Genomic DNA, 21,369 nt, shown 5'->3' with positions numbered 1-21,369 from the left:
TTCGGAGAACCGGTAGCAAAAATCCCTGCCCGCCCCATGCCCAGCTGAGCTGCACGATCATCAGAGGGTTTTTTTTTTTAACTTTTAAAAGCATTTTTTCTTCAGCTGAAAAAATGCTTTAAAAGTAAAAAAAAAAAAAAAGCCTCTGATGATCGTGCGGCTCATCTGGGATCGTCAGAGGCTTTTAAAAGCATTTTTTAAACAACCTCTTCGGTGGAAGAGATTGTAGAAAAATGTTTTTAAAAGTAAAAAAAAAAAAGTTGGCCACGCCCACCCAGTCAAATTACCCCCACCCCCACCAAGCCATGCCCACAGAACCAGTAGTAACAAATTTTACATTTCACCACTGGTCCTAGCCATAAAACCAGAATTCAGGTTTTAACACAGACTCATAGCTGTCTGGTTGCAAAATGTTATGGTACTTTTTTAAAAGTGGAAGGGAAGATGCATAGCCAGAAATTGCAGGAAGATGAAAGGCCCCAAAGGGATATAACTAAGTGATGGCGCTGAAAGCCAATGCAGCACAGCAATATCTAAAATATATGTAGCTTCTTATTTTCATCTGTCCGGGAAAAGGAGAAATGTCCAGGAGTGCTGTTGGGAATTGTTTATGTTGGCTTGGCTAATAGAAGCTTCTTTTTTTAAAAAAAATAATTATTGAATTTCCAAAAGTTAAAATATACAATACAAAAAAACAACAACACCAAAACAAAAAAAATATATAAAACACACAAAGACAAATGCATCAAAATTACATTACTCGTAACAGCTTTTCCTACATCGGTATTTCTTATCCTATTTACCTTTACCTATACAGATTCTATTTCTAAGTATTTCTATAAACCAACATTCTTATTTACATTATCTTAACCTCTATTCAGAATTCAGTCTCATGGCAAAAATCTCCCTTAAGTTTTATGCTTACTCTCCAGCCAGGAATACCATCTATTCCATATAAGATAGTACTCAGTATCTTCCCTCTCCTTCATTTCCATCAACAATCTATCCATTTCTGCACATTCATATTTTTTTATTATAATTTGATCCGGTGGGATATCCGAAGGTTTCCAATTCTGTGCTATCACAATTCTACATGCCGTCAATATGTGTAATATGATATACTGGCATTGTATTTTTTTTTTCCATTTTCCCTTCCAGAATGCTCAATAGGAATAGTTCCGTGTTTTTTTTTTCCTATTTTCTGCCGTTATTTCATCCAGACAGTTTTTTATCTTCCCCCAAAATTTCTTAATCTTAGGGCAGGTCCACCACATGTGGTAGAACGTTCCTTGTTTGTGACCACATCTACAACAATTCGGGGACCTATTTGGAAACATCCTGGCCAATCTCGCTGGTGGCAATAGAAGCTTCTATCCAACTTCCATCAAAAATTTTCCTCTCCTAATATATGGATTTTTTTTTTTTTAAATGCAGGTAGTTCGAGACTTACCACAGTTCACAGTGAGCATTCAAAGTTACAACAGCACTAAAAAAAATGACTTACAACCGTCACACTTTCACACTTAGAACCGTTGCAGAATCCTCAGGGTCATGTGATCAAAATTCAGGCTTTTGCCAACTGACTCACATTTATGACGGTTGCAGTGTCCCGGGGTCATGTGGATCCTCTTTTGCAACCTTCTGACAAGCAAAGTCAATGGGGAAACCGGATTCATTTAACAACCGTGTTACTAATTTTAACAAGTGCCACTTAACGAAAGTGGCAAGAAAAGTCGTAAAACGGGGCGAAACTCACTGAACAAATTTCTCGCTTAGCAGCCTAAAATTTGGGCTCAGTTGTGGTCAGTCGTAAGTTGAGGATTCTCTGTAAAAGGTAAAGATTCAGGGAAATGATCCTTTGGACACAGGTGGGGAAAACTCATTCTGAGATCTAAGGTTCGATCTGGCTGACTTTTGCAGTAGATCAAGGATTTCTGATTGCCAAATGATAAGCAATCATAATGTGACATTTCTTGCTGGTTATTTCACACGCCATGTTGAAGTACAACTCATTCAGTTGTGGGATTCAGCCAGTTCAGGCAAACTGGTAGTTAAATTGCTGCCTGGCTCCGTCCCTTCCAGGAGTCCCCACGCACTCCATTTTGGCTCCCACGTAAGTTCAGGAAGGCCACTTGGCCCAAAATGGGGCTCAGGGGGGTGGCGCACCCCACCCCCCGCTGGCTCATTTTTGCTCCCAGGGGGGTGCAGGAGGCCAAGTGCTGCCTGTCACATCCCCTGGCCACACCCACCATGGCCACGCCCAACAGGCCCACGCCCACCCATTAGGGCAGAGAGCCGGTTGTTAAATTATTTGAATCCCACCTCTGGCTCGATTGTGGCTTTGGGTATCCAACAAATCAAACTTATAAGCATGGTTAAACTAAACTTAGAGAACGGTACACTGTATGGGCATAGTTACTCTCTTCAGTTACAGAAATAGTAAGAAGCTGGATTTGAGGGTAAAAAAAAACAACACTTGAAAGTTTAATTCTGCTAAAGAAGGTAAGATTAAAAATATCCATTTTTAATCATATGCACACCCATTTTACTGTACCCTTTCAGCATTAGCAATGTTATGTGAACTGCAGAAAAAGATGAAAGAATATTAAGCAAAAGAAAAGGCATCAGTTAAAAAGGAAACACAAATATATCTAAATCTACCAGTAGTTACACAAATACTGTTAAAGTACGCTTCTCTATTTTCTATCCTTACAACATTCTATCCGATAAAGAATGGAAGAGTTCCTATTTTGTTCTAAGCTAGGAATCCTGGTTTATAAACGTTATGGCTCAGTTCACACAACATAATAAAACAAAACCTCACAGTATGAAGTATGAAAAATGAACTAAGCCAAGTTGGATATGCAAAATACACAAGCTATGATATACAGATAGTCCTCGACTTACAACAGTTCATTTAGTGACCATTCAAAGTTACCACGGCACTGAAAAAAGTGACTTATGACTGTTTTTCACACTTACAAATGGTTGCAGCAGCCCCATGGTCACGTGATCGCAATTCAGACACTTGGCAACTGATTCCTATTTATGACGGTTGCGGTGTCCTGGGAATCATGTGTTCACATTTTGCGAACTTCTGACAAGCAAAATCAATGGGGAAGCCAGATTCACTTAACAACCATGTTACTAACTTAACAACGGCAGCGATTCACTTAACAACTGTGGCAAGAAAGGTCATAAAATGGGGCAAAACTCACTTAACAACTGTCTCACTTAGCAACAGAAATGTTGGGCTCAATTGGGGTCATAAGTCGAGGACCACTGTACTAAATGAATCACAACTGCTTATGTACAATATGCTCTATCAGTGGTTCTTCACCATGGATCCCCTTTAAATAGCTTTTGGGGCCATGGACCATGGCCGCAGCCCACCAAGATTTAAATCCGGGGTCTCCAACCTTGACAACTTTAAGACTTGCGGACTTCAACTCCCAGAAGTCCACAAGTCTTAAAGTTGTCAAGGTTGGAGACCCCTGATTTAAATCATACCCATTTTTTCAAGCCTTCACAGACCCCCTAGGATGACATCACGGCCCACCCAGACCACAGTCTGAGAACCACTGTGCTAAATCATAATTTATTAGCATACTAGTTGGCTTCACGCAGGCTAAAAGCAAGGAATGTGAACTATTCTACATAGGCACACAATTTATGTCTCCCCTTAATACCTTGCATATAAAGAATGGTTGCTGGAATTGGGAATGTCTAGTTTAATGAGAAGGAGGACTAGGGGAGACATGATAGCCTGCTCCAATATCTCAGGGGCTGCCACAAAGAAGAGGGAGTCAAACTATTCTCCAAAGCACCTGAGGGTAGAACAAGAAGCAATGGGAGGAAACTAATCAAGGAGAGAAGCAACCTAGAACTAAGGAGAAACTTCCTGACAGAACAATTAATCAGTGGAACAACTTGCCTCCAGAAGTTGTGAATGCTCCAACCAACACTGGAAGTTTTTATTAAGAGATTGTACAACCATTTCTCTGAAATGGTGTTGGGCAGTGATGGCGAACCTTTTCGGCACCAAGTGCCCAAACCGGAACGCATGTGCATGTATGTGCATGCGCCACAGCACTGGAAACCCAAAGACCAGTTGGCTAGCGCACATGCCTATTTTTGGGCCTTTTTTGGGCTGCTTCTTGGGCTGTTTTCAGATCATTTTTCAGGCCGTTTTCAGGCTTTTTTCCAGGTTGTTTTCCAGGTCATTTTGGGGCCGTTTTCAAGCCATTTTCCAGCACCTGCAAAGACCAGCTGACCGGCAAGCATGTGCGCACCAGAAACCAGAAGATCAGCTGGCAACAGCACGCATGCCCACAGAGAGGGCTCTGCGTGCCACCTCTGGCACGCGTGCCATAGGTTCCCCATCATGGGTATAGGGTTTCCTGTCTGAGCAGCAGGTTGGACTAGAAGATCTCCAAGGTCCCTCCCAACTCTTTATTCTGTTTTGTTCATGCAAGCTCTGGGCTCCAAGTGAGGGACTTTTTTTTTAATCTACAATAGTTTGCTCTGGTTGTTTTTGAAACGAGACATCTGAAAGGTCTGAGTGCCTCTTTTCCCACTTCCTGATCTGGTTCCAAATTTCAAGAGTTTCTCCCCCTCCCCATCAAAGAGTTACCAGATCACAACCCAGGAATCCTGCACTGCAAATGTCACCAAAGTGAGTGAGGAGGCAATCATTTACCAGGTCAAACATCCACTTGTAGTTATAAAAAGCGCTGCCTTTTATTCTTCCTGTTTCCTAAGGCAGCAGCATGACAAAGCCGGCCAATCTTTAGAATGAACTGAGATGAAAAACAGAAAGAAAAATTGACTAATGAAGGGTGAATCATGCATGGCATGGGAAAATCCAAAAGTTAACTACTGCTGTAGCTAAACTTAATTACAAAGGAAAGAATTCCTACAGTAGCGCTACGGCTACACTTACCAGCTGTAACTGAAAAGACACACCACAGTACACAACTACCCCACTTTTTCAGGGTTTATATTTGACCCATGGCATCACACACTAGTCATGCGGGCTCAATAACTCCCTAAGCTCAAATATCATCAGTCAGCCTACACCCAAAGCCTTTTGCCAATACAGCTAGTCCTCGACTTACGGCTGCAACTGAGCCCAACGTTTCTGCTGCTAAGCAGAGACTTTTGTTAAGTGAGGTTTTTCCCCATTTTAGGACCCTTTCTTCTCACGGTTGTTAAGTGGATCGCTGCAGCTGTCAAAAGAGCGACACGGGTTGTTAAGAGAATCTGGCTTCCACAATCAACTTCACTGAAGGTTGCAAAAAGTGATCATATGACCACAGGACACTGCAACCGTCATAAATATGAGTCAGTTGCCGAGCATCTGAATTTTAATCCACACGACCACGGGTGTGAAAACCACCGTTCAAAAGCCCCCTTTTTTTCAGCAATCACTAGATGATGAAGTTGTTGTAAGTTGAGGACTACCTGTATGGAAAACTCCCTCAGTCACAAATCTTAACCATACCACGAACTACTTACTAATCAGCCACCCACGAATGATCCCAATGTATTGCGTGAACTCAACCCAACCCATCCTACTGAAGGCCACGTCGCGTGAATGCAAGAATCGAATACAACCGTGCTTCGATTTCCCGACCCGGCCAGAAATCGGGATTCCGATCTCTCTCCCAACCCAGCTAGAAACCCCCCCAGAGCCCCAGGCCTCCCGCCCAACCGAAGGGAAAGGCCTGTCGCGAGTCGATCACCTCGCCGATCCCGCGTCTCCAAACCGTGCAAAACAATTCCACGCGAATGGCGACTCCCGGTCACGTTCACGGCCAGATGAATGGCTCCTCCATCTCTGGCTGCTGGCCCGGTGCAGATCCAACAAGGGAGGCGGAGAAAGCGAGAGAGGGGCCGCCTGGCTTCTTGCAAAAAGCCCCTTTAAAGCTCCCAGTCCGGAGCTGCCTCCGCACCGGGCGGCTCTTAAAGACACAGCAGCAAAGCCTCTTTTCAGGGCGAGGAAAAAGCTCCGTTGCCCTCCGGTTTAAATAAACCGGGCCTCGGTCCAGGCGCCTTGTTTCCCTCCCCCCCTCCCCTCCCTTGAAATCTTTCCCTTCTCCGATTTGCAATGGATGAGATGGCAGAAGAGTCAACCCTTATCTTCGGCTTCGCCCCTTGCCGGCGCCCTCTAGTCGTAGAGAGAGACTACACCACCCATGATCCTTTAATCTCAGGGTCCCTTATACCTCCGTATGCAGTTACAAGTCCATTCTTGCAAGTTTTTTTTTTATTTTATTTCTTTATTTATTTGTCACAACAGTATATATATAAGCATAAGCATGAAATAACTATACGAATTTGATACAATCAAAGGGAACACTAGGACAGAAAGTTTGTGGCTTTAATTTGGAAGAAGGAAGGAAGGGAGGAAGGAAGGGGGGGAGGGAGGGAGAAAAAGAAGAAAAGAAAAGAAAGAGAGAGAGAGAGAGAGAGAAGGAAGGAAGGAAGAGAGAAAAAGAGAAGGAAGGAAAGAAGGAAGAGAGAGAGAGAAAGAAAGAAAGAAAGAGAAACGAAAAGAAAAGAAAAGAAAAGAAAAAAGAAATCCATTAGGAATTTCCCTTACAATCCCATTAGCTTCTCCCCCTATTTGCAAATCGTGAATGGATGGAGGAAGGAGGGGTGTTTTCTTGGGTGGTGTGGGGGAGGAAAATCCTGCCCTGCACAAGATTTTTTATTTATTTATTTATTTATTTTGTCACACAGTATATGAGTGTAAGCATGAAATAACTATACAATATATAAGTATATATATAAGTATGAGTATGTAATAACTAAAGTAATTGAATATAAAGAAAGGAAACAATAGGACAGGAACGGTAGGCACTCTTGTGCTCTTATACACGCCCCTTAAATTTAAAAATTTAAATTTAAAAAGAATAAGAACTTATCCGGATCGAGACCGAGTATATCACTCCAGTCTCATCAGGTAAAGCCTTTTTTTTTTCCCCGGCGAAAATAAGCACGCACTTTGTATGATTGAAAAAGTCCAACAACACCGCAGTCAACTCCGTCCAAGATACGGTCATCAAGCAATTCGAGTCCCTTCTAGATGTCATGCATACACACAAAATAAGCTACATCTCTCTAAAACTCAAACTCTCTCATACATATATATATATATGTATATAAGCATAAAGTAATATAATAAAATACCGATTGATTTCCCCGATCACCCACCAGATCTCACCCTGGATCAAGCCGGCAGCCGCTTCCCTGCCCCCTTCCGCCAGCTGATCTCACTCTCTCCCTCCTGCGCTCTCCCTTCTTGTTTATTTCCCCTCTTCTGCTAGCGCGCCGGCGCGTCAGATCCGGGAAGGGTCCCTCAACTAACGCCTTAGCAACCGCGCTGGCGTCCCTGGCAACGCCAGGTACAAACGTTCTAAGCCCCCCCCCGTCCCCCCCAGCCCCTTTCCACGGTGCCTTTGGAAGCTGTTTTCAGGGGAAAAGAGGTCGTGGAGATGCACGTGGATGCGAGCCAGGTTTATTCCCTGTTCCAAGTCCAAGGTGTTCTTCCCGAAGCCCTGAAACATGATTTTCCAAACATTTTCACTATGTATTCTAAATGGTCTGTGATTAAAATATATGGGGTGTGCATGTGTACATGTGAATGTGGGTGTGTATGTATAATATACATATACACACACATCAGTGGTGAAATCCCATTTTTTTTTACTACTGGTTCTGTGGGGGTGGCTTGATGGGCATGGTGTGGCTTGGTGGGCGTGGCTTGGTGGGCGTGGCAGGGGAAGGATACTGCAAAATCCCCATTTCCTCCCCACTCCTGGGGGAAGGATATTGCAAAATCTCCTTTCCCACCCCACTCTAGGGTCAGCCAGAGGTGGCATTTGCCAGTTCTCCAAACTGCTCAAAATTTCTGCTACCAGTTCTCCAGAACCTGTCAGAACCTGCTGGATTTCACCCCGACACACTTCTATTCTATTCTATTCTATTCTATTCTTTCTACCCTGTTTTCCCCAAAATAAGACATCCCCTGATAATAAGCCCAATCGGGCTTTTGAGTGCATAGCAATAAAACCAAGCACTTATTTCAGGGTTCAGAAAAATATAAGACAGGGTCTTATTTTTGGAGAAACATGACATTTTATTCTTAGGTATGTATATAATATACAATGTATAATACACACGCACACACTCACACATGTGTGTGTCTGTCTCGGGGTATATCAAAGATCACCTGAGGTACTAATACCACTCTATAAAGCCTTAGTAAGACCACACCTAGAATACTTCGTCTATTTTTGGTCACCACACTATAAAAAACATATTGAGACTCTAGAAAAAGTGCAGTGTTTAGCATTTCTATAAAATGAAGGACGTCAGCATCTGAAAAGTCTAAGGAAATATTTTTATATTAAACCATTTTTTAAAACGTCTAGTTCCTCTGACACAGGGTGTTGACTAAACCATTTAGATATGCTTTAACAGCAGCAAAGGGAAATCTTAGTTTTTTCCTGCCCCGGGACAATTTTTAATAGCATTTATTCAGAATAAACTGATTTTACATAACGTGGTAAACAACTAAAGCTAAGTACCACCTATGAATCCAGCCACGGAGGACTGTAAACAACTGTATCTGGCTTAATACAATGTGGCTTAAAGCAAAGTATGGCAACTTTGCGTGACTCTAGAAAGAGTGCAGAGAAGAGCAACAAAGATGATTAGGGGACTGGAGGCTAAGAGACTGTCCAGTGATTGGTGCAGAACCTCCTACTTAAGCAGGGGGTTGGACTAGATGACCTACAAGGTCCCTTCCAACTCTGTTATTCTATCCTATCCTATCCTGTCCTGTCCTGTATATGTGTGTGTGTCTATATAGCATATGTATGTGCATATGTGTGTGTGTGTTCTTTTGAGAGCGGGCATCAGAATTTCATTTTTTAATGTGTGCCAGTGTATTCACAGAAAAAAGTGCCAATAAAAATGATCTTATTGAAAGTCAGGCTAGAGCGATGCACTGCCCCCTCCATCTTTTCAAAGGATCCCACCCCCTGAATCACCCCAGTATTGCTCAATTTCTGCAGAACCTATTAGGGCTCTAATCGATCAAATAAATAAGGGCGCTGCCCATGGTTCTGGAATGGCAACTTTTTAAACTTTTAATTAGAACAGACTTGCCATCGAACTAGTTAATGACTGACTTTCTAGGAGACTTCCTGAATCCAGCTGGCTGGATTCTCAGCACAACAGATTATGAATCAGCTTGATTAAACACGAACGGGAGGCTGAGTTTGCACAATAAAGCTTAACAAGGTCAGCTAAACGCTCTGTCTGGATCTGGGTTTGTACACGATAAACTTGGTTATCCCAAAGCAGGAGTGTCAAACTCGATTTCATTGAGGGCCGTATCAGGGTTGTGTTTGATCTCAGTGGCCAGTTTGATGTCACTACCGTCAAGGGTGCCTGTGGTGACCTGAGCGCCCTGCCAGCAAAAATGAGTTTTTGGCTGTGACAGCCTCCGGCACCCCTCTGGCAGTGAAAATGGAACTCAGAAGGGCCATGTGTGGCCGCCTCCAGCTCCGTTTTCACTGGCAGAGGACAGTAGAAGGCTGTCGTAGCCGAAAACGGAGCTTGGGAGGCTCCTTTTCCGCTGGCAGAGGCACCACAGGCAGGTCCTTCGCCTGTCCTCCAGGGCAGTCCCGCAGGCCAGATCTAAGCACTCCGCAGACCAAATCTGGCCTGCAGGCCTGGAGTTTGACACCCCTGTCCCAAAGGTATCAAGACGCACTTGAAAACACAAATTTCATTTAATATACTATACATGTCCATGAATTTATTTACATCATTCATTCATTCATTCATTCATTGGGCTTCTTTAATAAGTACTGTTTCATGCTGAAGGCTTGGCAACAGGGGTGAAATGCTACCGGTTTGCTCCGGTTCGGGCAAACCAGTAGTGATAAAAACTACCGGTTCGGGCAAATCGTTAGTAAAAAAAAAGCTACTGGTTCACTTCAACAGGTAGTTTAAAAAGCTACCGATTTAGGTGAACTGGTAGTTAGCTACCGGTTCGGTTGAACTGATAGTTAATAAAAGCTACCGGTTCCTCCAAACCAGTATTTCCGATGATCAGCTGTGCCGCGGGGGTTTAGCTTTGCTAGAAAGCAGGAAATTCTGCTTGCTAGTGAAGCTAAATCGCGCGGCACAGCTGATCCCCCTCCCAATTGTTCTACTTACCTTCCCAAGCCTCCTTTTGATGCGTATTGTGTATGCGTGTGCACAGCACGAGTTTGGTGCGCACTGCAAATGTGCAGCCAGGGAACTGGTAGCAAACCGGTTCAGATTTCACCACTGCTTGGCAACCCTTAATGTCATTTGTCCCTCTGATACTGATATGCCCAACAGAATCAAAACCAGAATCAGAATAGAATTGGGAGAGACCTTGGAGGTCTTCTAGTCCAGCCCCCAGAATATAATAGATATAACAGGATATAATAGATACCCTTACAGTATATACTAGAATACCAATTTGTAATCAGTCAATCTCTTTGGCAGTATTCAAAAGGTTTCCCCTTTTGCATCAAGTGGTAACATTCCAGAGCTGACCTAGAAATTTCTAGGGCATTTACGCCGGTTCAGAGACTTTTAGCTCCAAAATAGTTCTCAATTAAATTGGAACTCCTCACACTATAGAATCCTATTTCTCCTAACATTTAACCTAAAAATACCCTTTACATGCACAACACAGAGAGACAGAGAGAGAGGGAGAGGTAGAAGCAGAGGGAGGGAGAGAGGGAGAGGGAGAGGGAGAAGGGGAGGGAGAGGGAAGGAAAGAGAGGGGGAGAGGGAGGGAGGGAGTGAGAGGGAGAGGAAAGGGAGGGAGAGGGAGAGGGAAAGAGAGAGGGGAAAGGGAGAAGGGAGGGAGAGAGAAGGAGAGGGAGGAGGGAGAAGGAGAGGGAAGGAGGGAGAGGAGAGGAGAGAGGGAAAGGGAGAAGGGAGGGAGGGAGGGAGAGGGAGAGGAAGGAGGAGAAGGAGAGAGAGGGAAAGGAGAGGGAGGGAGAGGAGAGGAGGAGAGGGAGAGGAGAGGGAGAGAGAGAGGAGGGAGGGTGAGAGGGAGGAGAGGAGGAGGGAGAGGAGGGAGAGAGGGAGAGGAAAGGGAGGGAGAGGGAGAGAGAGAGGAAAGGGAGAAGGGAGGGAGAGAGAAGGAGAGGGAGAGGAGAGGGAGGGAGAGGGAGAGGGAGAGAGAGGGAAAGGGAGAAGGGAGGGAGAGGGGAGGTGAGAGGGAGGGAGAGAGGAAGAGGGAAAGGGAGAAGGGGAAAGAGGAAGGGGGGGAGAGGGAGGGTGAGAGGGAGGGAGAGGAAGAGGGAAAGGGAGAAGGGGAAAGAGGAAGGGGGGGAGAGGGAGAGGGAGAGGGAGAAGGGAAGGGAGGGGAAGGAGGGAGGGAGAGAAAGAGAGGGAGAAAGAGAGAGAGCACAGTTCTTTTGAGTGACTTCTTCTCCCAGACTCTGATCTGTTCCAATTTTTCTGGAAGGAATTACGGTACATTAAAACCAAGGGTTGAGGCAGTGACTTGTGATTGTGTTTACATGGAAAACACTCAGGAGCTGATAACAAGTCTTTCAAGTGGAAAATGTCAAGTGTCTGCTTAAGCAGATGTAAAGCAGCAGTGGAGTGACCTAAGAAGCTCTGGCTGTAAATCATAATTATTTCTCCTCCTCCCTCTCTCCCCTTCTAGCACTGAGAATTCTATGGTTTGAGCCATAGCACCTATTTTTAGATTTTGTTTAAGCCCCAGAGAGAGCTGGGCAAACCGCCCACCCTTAAGAGGGATGTTGCAACTGGATGTTATCATTCCAGGCTGTAGATTCTCCTGGGCGCAATGCCTTCAATGAGATAGGGTGGGGCACCAAACTCTGATTTTCCCAAATCCAAACCAGCTCCATTAGGCTTCAGCTGGACTGGAAGAGATAAACAGGCACACATGGATATAAGAACACCTGGTGTTCAATTAAAAAAAAATTAAAAATTAAACCATAACTGCAAAGGACTTCAGTGACTTCTATCTACCAGAAATAGGATTCTATAGGTAGTCTTTCTTTCTTTCTTTCTTTCTTTCTTTCTTTTCTTTCTTTTCTTTCTTTCTTTATTTTTCTTTCTTTCCTTTTTTAAAAATAATTTTTATTAAACTTTTAAAAACAAAAAGAAAACTACAACAAAAGACAAAAACACATTAAAAACACATAACATTACATCGTATATTATTTTACAGCTTGCCGTAGCGACATAAATATATATTCTCTGTTCTTATTCAATCGATCTTCTACATGCTTATATTTACGTTGGTATCTATTTACCAATCCATCCTTATCCATTAAACACAATTTAATGGTTTACACTTCCTAATTTTAACTTAATTAGGTTAACATTCCAATTTATTATTCTGATTTCTTTTTCCTAACCAATCATATAATTTATTCTACACTTTGTTGTATTCCGACTCTTCCCTTTCCTTAATTTCTAGCGTCATCTTGTCCATTTCTGCATATTGTAAGATTTTTTGGATTATTATTTCTTCTCCTATCTATCTATCTATCTATCTATCTATCTATCTATCTATCTATCTATCTATTTATTTTAATTTAATTTATATTGCTACCTATTTGCTCATGGGGACTCAAGGTGGCTTACAGAATATAAAACCACATTTTAAAAAAATAAAAGCTAACAAAAAGAATCAAATAAATTAATATAGTACAATATAAGAAAATCACACCCCTACCTCACATCCTCTGCCCCAGTGACAGAAGATCACACGAGCCATTTGGGCTCCATCCCGCTCTGTGTTCCCCAGGCCAGCTGGCAGAACAAGGTCTTCAGCACCTTCCGGAAGAGTATTATAGTGAGGGGCCATTCTAATCTGGCTTGGGACCAGCACCGTCTCTTGAACATTGCGTTGAAAATGGACACACACGAGGGAAATGAATACAAATAAATGGGGACAGAAGGACAGGGACGGTAGGCACGCTGGTGCGCTAATGCACGCCCTCTTTATGGACCTCTTAGGAATGGGGTGAGATCCACGGTAGAGAGTTTAAGGTTGAAGCTGTGAGGGTTTGAGGATGTAACAACAGAATTGAGTAGAGCATTCCAGGCGTTGACCACTCTGTTGCTGAAGTCGTATTTTCTGCAATCGAGTTTGGAGCGGTTTACCTTGAGTTTGTATCGATTGTTTGCCCCTGTATTATTGAGGTTGAAGCTGAAGTAATCACTGACAGATAAGACGTCTATCTTAGGAACATCTTCTTATCAAAGGGATTGATGAGACCCCGGTACCAAGTTACTTAAGAATGCTTTTAGTGCAGGGATGTTGGTGATAAGATTAAAACCTTGGTACGCCTTCCAGCTTTTAGTCGAATCAAACCCTTGGCTGAACCATGTTGCTACCACTACTGAAATGCAGGCATGGTGATGATTTTTATTATTGTTTGTATGATAATGCGTGCTCCCATGATTGACTCATGATGATATGTGCATTTAAAAATTGTATTAAAGGTGTGCCACTCAAGAAGGGGTATTTCCCATTTTCCCATGTTCCCGTTTCTGGGCAAATTTTTTATTTGCAAATAATTTTTAAAAAAATTCAGAATAGAGTTGGAAGGGACCTTGGAGGTCTTCTAGTCCAACCCCCTGATCAAGCAGGAAACCCTACACCATTTCAGACAAGTGGTTGTCCGGTCTCATCTCAAAAACCTCCAGTGATGAAGCACCCACAACTTCTGAAGGCAAAGCTGTTCCACCGGTTAATTGTCCTCACAATTAAAGTTTCTCTTTAATTCCAGGTTGCTTCTCTCCTTGATTAGTTTCCATCCATTGTTTCTTGTCCTGCCCTTTGGGGCTTTGGAAAATAAGTTGACTCTCTCTTCTTTGTGGCAGCCCCTCAAATGCTGGAATAGTGCTTGGGCAAAATCACACCCTTGATGGCAACTAATTAACCTGTGACAGCCTCAAACTAGAGTTATGAAATGCAGGTAGTCCTCAACTTACAAACACTCGTTTAGCGATTGTTCAAAATTACAACATCACTGAAAGGCATGACTTACGATCACTCCTCGCACTTATGACTGTCACGGCATCCCTGGAGTCATGTAATCAGAATTTGGTTGTTTGGAAAACAGCATGGATTTATAACACGTTTGGGGCCCTGGGATTGTTATTTATGACTTTCCCAGATGGCTTCCGACAAGCAAACATGTGATTTACTTAACAACTGCAGTGACTTGCTTAAGGAACGAGGCAAAAGAGGTCATAAAGTCGGTGGACTCCCTTAACAACTGCCTTGCTTAGCAACGGGAATTCTGGTCCCAACTGTGGTCGAAAGTCGAGGATTACCAGTGGTTACTGAGCTGGACTGGATCCTTGGAGATCCAGATTCATATCTATCTTCAATCAGTAACAGTAACAGAGCTGGAAGATACCTTGGAGGTCATCTAGTCCAACCCCCTGCTCAGGCAGGAGACCTGTACTAGGGATTCGAACCAGAGGTGGGTTTCAGCAGGTTCTGACCAGTTCTGGAGAACCGGTAGCGGAAATTTTGAGTAGTTCAGAGAACCAGTAGTAAAAATTCTGACTGGCGCCACCCCCATCTATTCTCTGCCTCCCGAGTCCCAGCTAATCGGGAGGAAATGGGGATTTTGCAGTAACCTTCCCCTGGATTGGGGAGGGATGGAGATTTTGCAGTAACCTTCCCCTGCCACATGCACCAAGCCACGCCCACCAAGCCATGCCACGCCCACCAAGCCACACCCAGAGAACCAGTAGTAAAAAAAATTTGAAACCCACCACTGATTCGAACCGCCAAACTGCCGACCTTTCTGATCGACAAGCGCAAGTGTCTTAGCTACTAAGCCACCTAGCCAGGCTCACTAAAAATCAGTTGGGCGATTTTGGGCCGATTGCTTTCTTTCTTGCAAGGTTGTTGTGAAAGAAACATCAGACATGAAAGCACACTACTGTGGCACGTCGCGCAAACCCACTGGGAGATATGCTTCCTCACCAGCATAGCTTCTGAACAGGAAAAACTGGTTGCCATCATCACAGAAGGAGATTCTGATGATCGTCTCTTGTAGCGTGAAGCCTCCTGAGAATCCTTGCTGTCAATTGAGTTAGAACAGGCCTGAGTTCCCATAAAGGGAGGTTCACATAAAACTGGTTTGACAGGTATATCTTCGGGAGTGTCCTCAGACGTTTGGCGGCAAACCATAATTCCTTTTCAGGTGGTTTGGTGGAAGAAAAGTAGACAAGAGAAATAATTTATCAAAACAAAATGAAATCCAAAGGGTTTCCTTACTGTTTCCCTGGCAGGAACTGTCAGACAAGCCAGTGGTGGGTTTCAAATTTTTTTACTATCGGTTCTCTGGGCGGACATGGCATGGTTTGGTGGGCATGGCAGGGGAAGGATACTGTAATATCTCCATTCCCTCCCCAATCCAGGGGAAGGATACTGTAATATCTCCATTCCCTCCCCAATCCAGGGGATGGATACTGCTAAATCCCCATTTCTTTTTTTAAATTTATTTTATTTATTTATTTTTGTCGCACAGTATATATAAGCATAAGCATGAAACAACTATACAATACATAAGTATATATATGACTATGAGTATGTAATAACTATATTAATTGGATATAAAGAAGGAAAACAATAGGACAGGAACGGTAGGGCACGTTTGTGCTCTTATGCACGCCCCTTACAGACCTCTTAGGAATGGGGTGAGGTCAATGGTAGATAGTTTTTGGTTGAAGCTTTTGGGATTTTGGGAAGAGACCACAGAGTCAGGTAGTGTATTCCAAGCATTAACAACTCTGTTACTGAAGTCATATTTTCTGCAATCAAGATTGGAGCGGTTAACATTAAGCTTAAATCTATTGTGTGCTCGTGTATTGTTGCAATTGAAGCTGAAGTAGTCTTTGACAGGAAGGACATTGTAATAGATGATTCTATGAGTTAAACTCAGGTCATGTCGAAGGCGGCGTAGTTCTAAATTTTCTAAACCCAGGATTTCAAGTCTGGTGGCATAAGGTATTTTGTTGTATTCAGAGGAGTGGAGAACTCTTCTTGTAAAATATTTCTGGACATGTTCAATTGTATTGATGTCAGAAATGTGGTATGGGTTCCAAACAGTCGAGCTGTATTCAAGAATTGGTCTAGCAAATGTTTTATATGCTCTGGTTAGTAGTGTAGTGTTTTTGGAGAAGCAGCTACGCAAGATTAGGTTTACAACTTTTAAAGCCTTTTTTGCGATGTACTTACAGTGGGCTTTGGCACTTAGAATCTTAGATCATCAACTCAGTAAGCTCAAACTGCCCAAGGAGCTGCTGATTCAGTTCTACAGAGGAATTATTGAGTCTGTCATTTGAACCTCTACAACTGTCTGGTTCAGTTCTGCAACCCAACAAGAAAGACACAGACTTCAGAGGATAATTAGAACTGCAGAAAAAATAATTGCTACCAACCTGCCTTCCATTGAGGACCTGTATACTGCACGAATCAAGAAGAGGGCCGTGAAAATATTTACAGATCCCTCACATCCTGGACATAAAACTGTTTCAACTCCTACCCTCAAAACGACGCTATAGAGCACTGCACACCAGAACAGCTAGACACAAGAACAGTTTTTTCCCAAAGGCCATCACTCTGCTAAACAAATAATTCCTCAACACTGTCAAACTATTTACTAAATCTGCACTACTATTAATCTTCTCATCGTTCCCATCACCAATCTCTTTCCACTTATGACTGTATGACTGTAGTTTTGTTGCTGGCAATCCTTATGATTTATATTGATATATTGACCATCAATTGTGTTGTAAATGTTATACCTTGATGAACGTATCTTTTCTTTTATGTACACTGAGAGCATATGCACCAAGACAAATTCCTTGTGTGTCCAATCACACTTGGCCAATAAAAATTCTATTCTATTCTATTCTATTGATATGAAAACTCCAAGATCTTTAACAGGGTGGGGATCATCAGTAAGGTAATGTCCAACAAGCTTGTACTTAGTGTTTAGGTTCTTTTTTCCAATATGTAAGACTGAGCATTTGTTGATTGAGATTTGGAGTTGCCAAGTTTTAGACCATTCAGATAAGAAGTCCAGGTCTTTTTGGAGGATAGCTGTATTGTTGGTGGTGTTAAATAGTTTGACATCGTCAGCAAAGAGAACACAATTACTTGTAATATGGTCACAGAGATCATTAATGTATAATATGAAGAGTGTTGGTCCAAGAACTCTGCCTTGGGGAACACCATTTTTAACAGGAACAGGGTTTGATAGAGCGTTGCCAATTTTGACCACTTGTTGTCTGTTTGATAAAAAAGCTGTTATCCAATTGTTATCCAATTTCCTCTCAATCAGCTGGGACTCGGGAGGCAGAGAATAGATGGGGGCGGGGCCAGTCAGAATTTTTACTACCGGTTCTCTGAACTACTCAAAATTTCCGCTATCAGTTCTCTAGAACTGGTCAGAACCTACTGAAACCCACCTCTGAGGCAAGCTTTAGGGAAGAGGTGGGGAATGATGGCCCCCTTTATGACTTGTGGACTTCAACTCCCAGAATGCTGGCTCAGGAATTCTGGGAGTTGAAGTCCACAAGTCATAAAAGGGCCATCTTTCCCAGCCTTGCTTTAGAGCTAGTGATGTGATTGGAAACTTTGGAGACACTTGGTACAGAGGTGGGTTATTCAATATCCTGACCTTCTGAACACAAACAGCAACACTAAGAAAACCCGGAATGGTTCTAAGTCGTCAGGGCTGGGAAGGGTGATCTGACAAGTGGTATCTGTACTTTTCAGACAAGAATTTTTTTTTCAGGGTTTCCAGCTGTCAACGAACAGAGACTTATAAGTTTGCAATACTGCAGAGTTCCTGCAGCAATTCTTTGCTGCTTCTTTTTAATGGCCCTGTTTTTCAGACATCAGCAGGTTGTGGGGGGGAGGGAGAGGAAGGGAGGGAAAAAGAGGGAGGGAGAGAGGGAGGGAAGAAGAGAAAGAGGGGGAAAGAGGGAGAGGGAGAAGGAGGGTGGGTGGGTGGAAAGGATGGAGAGAGGGGGAGACAAAAGAGAGAGAGGAAGAGGGAGGGAGGGAGGAGAGAGAGAGCGGGAGAGAAGGACGATGGGTGGGAATGATGGAGAGAGGGAGAGAGGAGAGAGGAAGAGAGGGGAAAGAGGGAGAGGGAGAAGGAGGGTGGGTGGGTGGAAAGGATGGAGAGAGGGGGAGACAAGAGAGAGAGAGGAAGAGGGATAGGGAGGGAGGAAGAGAGAGGCGGAAGAGCAGGAGGATGGGTGGGAATGATGGAGAGAGGGAGAGGAGAGAGGAAGAAAGAGGGGAAAGAGGAGAGAGGAGAAGGAGGTGGGTGGGAAGGATGGAGAGTGGGGAGACAGGGAAAGAGAGAGGAAGAGAGGTCAAGGTGAGAGGGAGAGAGAGCAGGAGGATGGGGTGGAGAGGAGAAGAGACAGAGGGATAGGGTGGGAAGGAGAGAAGGAGGGAGGGAGGAAGAGAGTGGGAAAGAGGAGAAGGAGGGTGGGTGGGAAGAATGGAGAGTGGAGGAGACAGAAAGAGTGGGAAGGAGGGAGGGAGGGAGAGAGAGGGTGAAGGTGAGAGGGAGAGAGAGCAGGAGGATGGGTGGAGAGGGTAAGAGACAGAGGGACAGGGAGGGAGGGAGAGGGAGGGATGATGGGAGAGAGAGGGAAGGAAAGAAGAAGGAAGGGTGGCAGAGAGAGAAATGGAGGGAGAGAAGAAGGGTGGGAGGGAGAGAGGGAGGAGGATGGGGGAGAGAGACAGAGGGAGGGAAAGAGAGGGAGAGGGAGGGAGAGAAAGAGAGAGAGAGAAAGAGAAAAAGAGATTTTCTCCTAAGTTTTTATTATCTCTAGCTAAGCCAATAAATTTCTCAGGGCAGGGCCAGCAAGGAATGCATGTTGATTCTGGTTTTCCATTTGAGTCATATATAATTTCTATAAAATGAAGGATGTTTAGCAATGTTTAGCATTTCTATAAAATGAAGGATGTCAGCATCTGAAAAGTCTAAGGAAATATTTTTATATTAAACCATTTTTTAAAATGTCTAGTTCCTCTGACACAGGGTGTTGACTAAACCATTTAGCTATGCTTTAACAGCATCAAAGGGAAATCTTAGTTTTTTCCTGCCCTGGGACAATTTTTAATAGCATTTATTCAGAATAAACTGATTTTACGTAACGTGGTAAACAACTAAAGCTAAGTACAATCTATGAATCCAGCCACGGAGGACTGTAAACAACTGTATCTGGCTTAATACAACCTGGAGGAAGCTGTCTATCTAGACCCGTTCCAGTCCGGCTTCCGGCCCGGTTATAGCACGGAGACGGCTTTGGTCGCGTTGGTGGATGACCTCTGGAGGGCCAGGGACAGGGGCTGTTCCTCTGCCTTGGTCCTATTAGATCTTTCAGCGGCTTTTGATACCATCGACCATGGTATCCTGCTGCGCCGGTTGGAGGGATTGGGAGTGGGAGGCACCGTTTATCGGTGGTTCTCCTCCTATCTCTCTGACCGGTCGCAGTCGGTGTTGACAGGGGGGCAGAGGTCGTCCTCGAGGAGCCTCACTTGTGGGGTACACCAGGGGTCGATTCTCTCGCCTACCCTGTTCAACATCTACATGAAGCCGCTGGGCGAGGGCATCAGTGGGTTCGGGTGAGTTATCATCTGTCGCTGATGATACTCAGCTGTACTTTTCCACCCGGACCACCCCAGCAGGCGGCCGAAGTGCTGTCCCGGTGCCTGGAAGCCGTACGGGTCTGGATGGGGAGAAACAGACTCAAGCTCAATCCCTCCAAGACGGAGTGGCTGTGGATTCCGGCACCCCGGTACAGTCAGCTGCATCCGCAGCTGACTGTTGGGGGCGAGTTAGTGGCCCCAAAGGAGGTGGTTCGCAACTTGGGGGTGCCTCCTGGTTGGGGGCTGTCCTTTGAGGAACATCTGGCAGCCGTCACCAGGAGGGCTTTACCAAGTTCGCTTGGTTCAGTTAGTTCGTCCCTTCCTTGACCGGGATGCCTTATGCACGGTCACTCACGCTCTGGTTACGTCTCGGCTGGATTATTGCAATGCTCTCTACATGGGGCTGCCCTTGAGGTGCACCGGAGGCTGCAGTTAGTCAGAATGCAGCTGCGCGAGTGGTAATGGGAGCCGCTCGAGGCTCCCACATAACACCTCTGCTCCGTAGCTTGCACTGGCTTCCTGTGGTCTTTCGGGTGCGCTTCAAGATCCTGGTTACCACCTTTAAAGCGCTCCATGGCTTAGGACCCGGGTACTTACGAGACCGCCTGCTGTTACCATATGCCTCCCATCGACCCGTACGCTCTCACAGAGAGGGCCTTCTCAGGGTGCCGTCCGCCAAACAATGTCGGCTGGCGGCTCCCAGGGTAGGGCCTTCTCTGTGGGAGCACCGACGCCTGGAACGAACTCCCCTGGCTTCGTCAAGTTCCTGATCTTGGACCTTCCGTCGTGAGCTAAAACATACTTATTTATTCAAGCAGGACTGGCATAAATAGTGATTTTAAATTGGGGTTTTAGAGATTTTAAACATTTGTAAATTTTAAAATTTTAAATTATCGCCATTTATTAATAGTTTCTTTTAATTTCTTTTAATTGTTTATACTCTGTATTTTATTTTGGCTGTACACCGCCCTGAGTCCTTCGGGAGAAGGGCGGTATAAAAATTTAATAAAACTAAAACTAAACTAACTAATACAATGTGGCTTAAAGCAAAGTATGGCAACTTTGCGTGACTCTAGAAAGAGTGCAGAGAAGAGCAACAAAGATGATTAGTGGACTGGAGGCTAAAACATATGAAGAACGGTTTCTGGAATTTAGTTTAGTGAAAAGAAGGACAAGGGGAGACATGATAGCAGTCTTCCGATATCTCAGGGGTTGCCACAAAGAAGAGGGAGTCAAGCTATTCTCCAAAGCACCTGAGGGTAGAACAAGAAGCAATGGGAGGAAGCTAATCAAGGAGAGAAGCAACTTAGAACTAAGGAGAAATTTCCTGACAGTTAGAACAATTAATCAGTGTAACAACTTGCCTGCAGAAGTTGTGAATGCTCCAACACTGGAAATTTTTAATAAGATTTTGGATAACCATTTGTCTGAAGTGGTGTAAGGTTTCCTGCCTGGGCAGGGGGTTGGACTAGAAGACCACCAAGGTCTCTTCTATGTTATTATTATTATATAACTATTACAGCTTGTTCAATAAAGTATGATAAACAACTGCATATACCGGTATCTTAAAGTAATCCTTTTGTCAATAAATTATACTAAATGGACATCATGCCACTATG

The 21,369-nt window shown here is 44.1% G+C and overlaps 1 protein-coding gene across 4 annotated transcripts in view; it reads right to left on the bottom strand.

The window, feature by feature from the left end:
• The window catches only part of PPT2 (palmitoyl-protein thioesterase 2), a 90,249-nt gene extending 82,992 nt beyond the window's left edge, over positions 1 to 7,257 (bottom strand). The window contains exon 1 of one of the 4 annotated variants that reach the window (XM_058171704.1): positions 7,195 to 7,257. The gene's annotated coding sequence lies outside the window, so the exon portion shown is untranslated. Of the gene's footprint in view, positions 1 to 5,744; positions 6,086 to 7,194 lie in introns of those variants that run through there. The other 3 variants (XM_058171705.1, XM_058171707.1, XM_058171703.1) reach the window with 3 other exon arrangements.
• Between the last annotated feature and the right edge of the window lie 14,112 nt (positions 7,258 to 21,369).

This window comes from Ahaetulla prasina, chromosome 2 (genome assembly GCF_028640845.1).
Source record: "Ahaetulla prasina isolate Xishuangbanna chromosome 2, ASM2864084v1, whole genome shotgun sequence".
Taxonomy (NCBI): Eukaryota; Metazoa; Chordata; class Lepidosauria; order Squamata; family Colubridae; genus Ahaetulla; species Ahaetulla prasina.
This window is presented reverse-complemented; position numbering and strand designations above follow the sequence as displayed.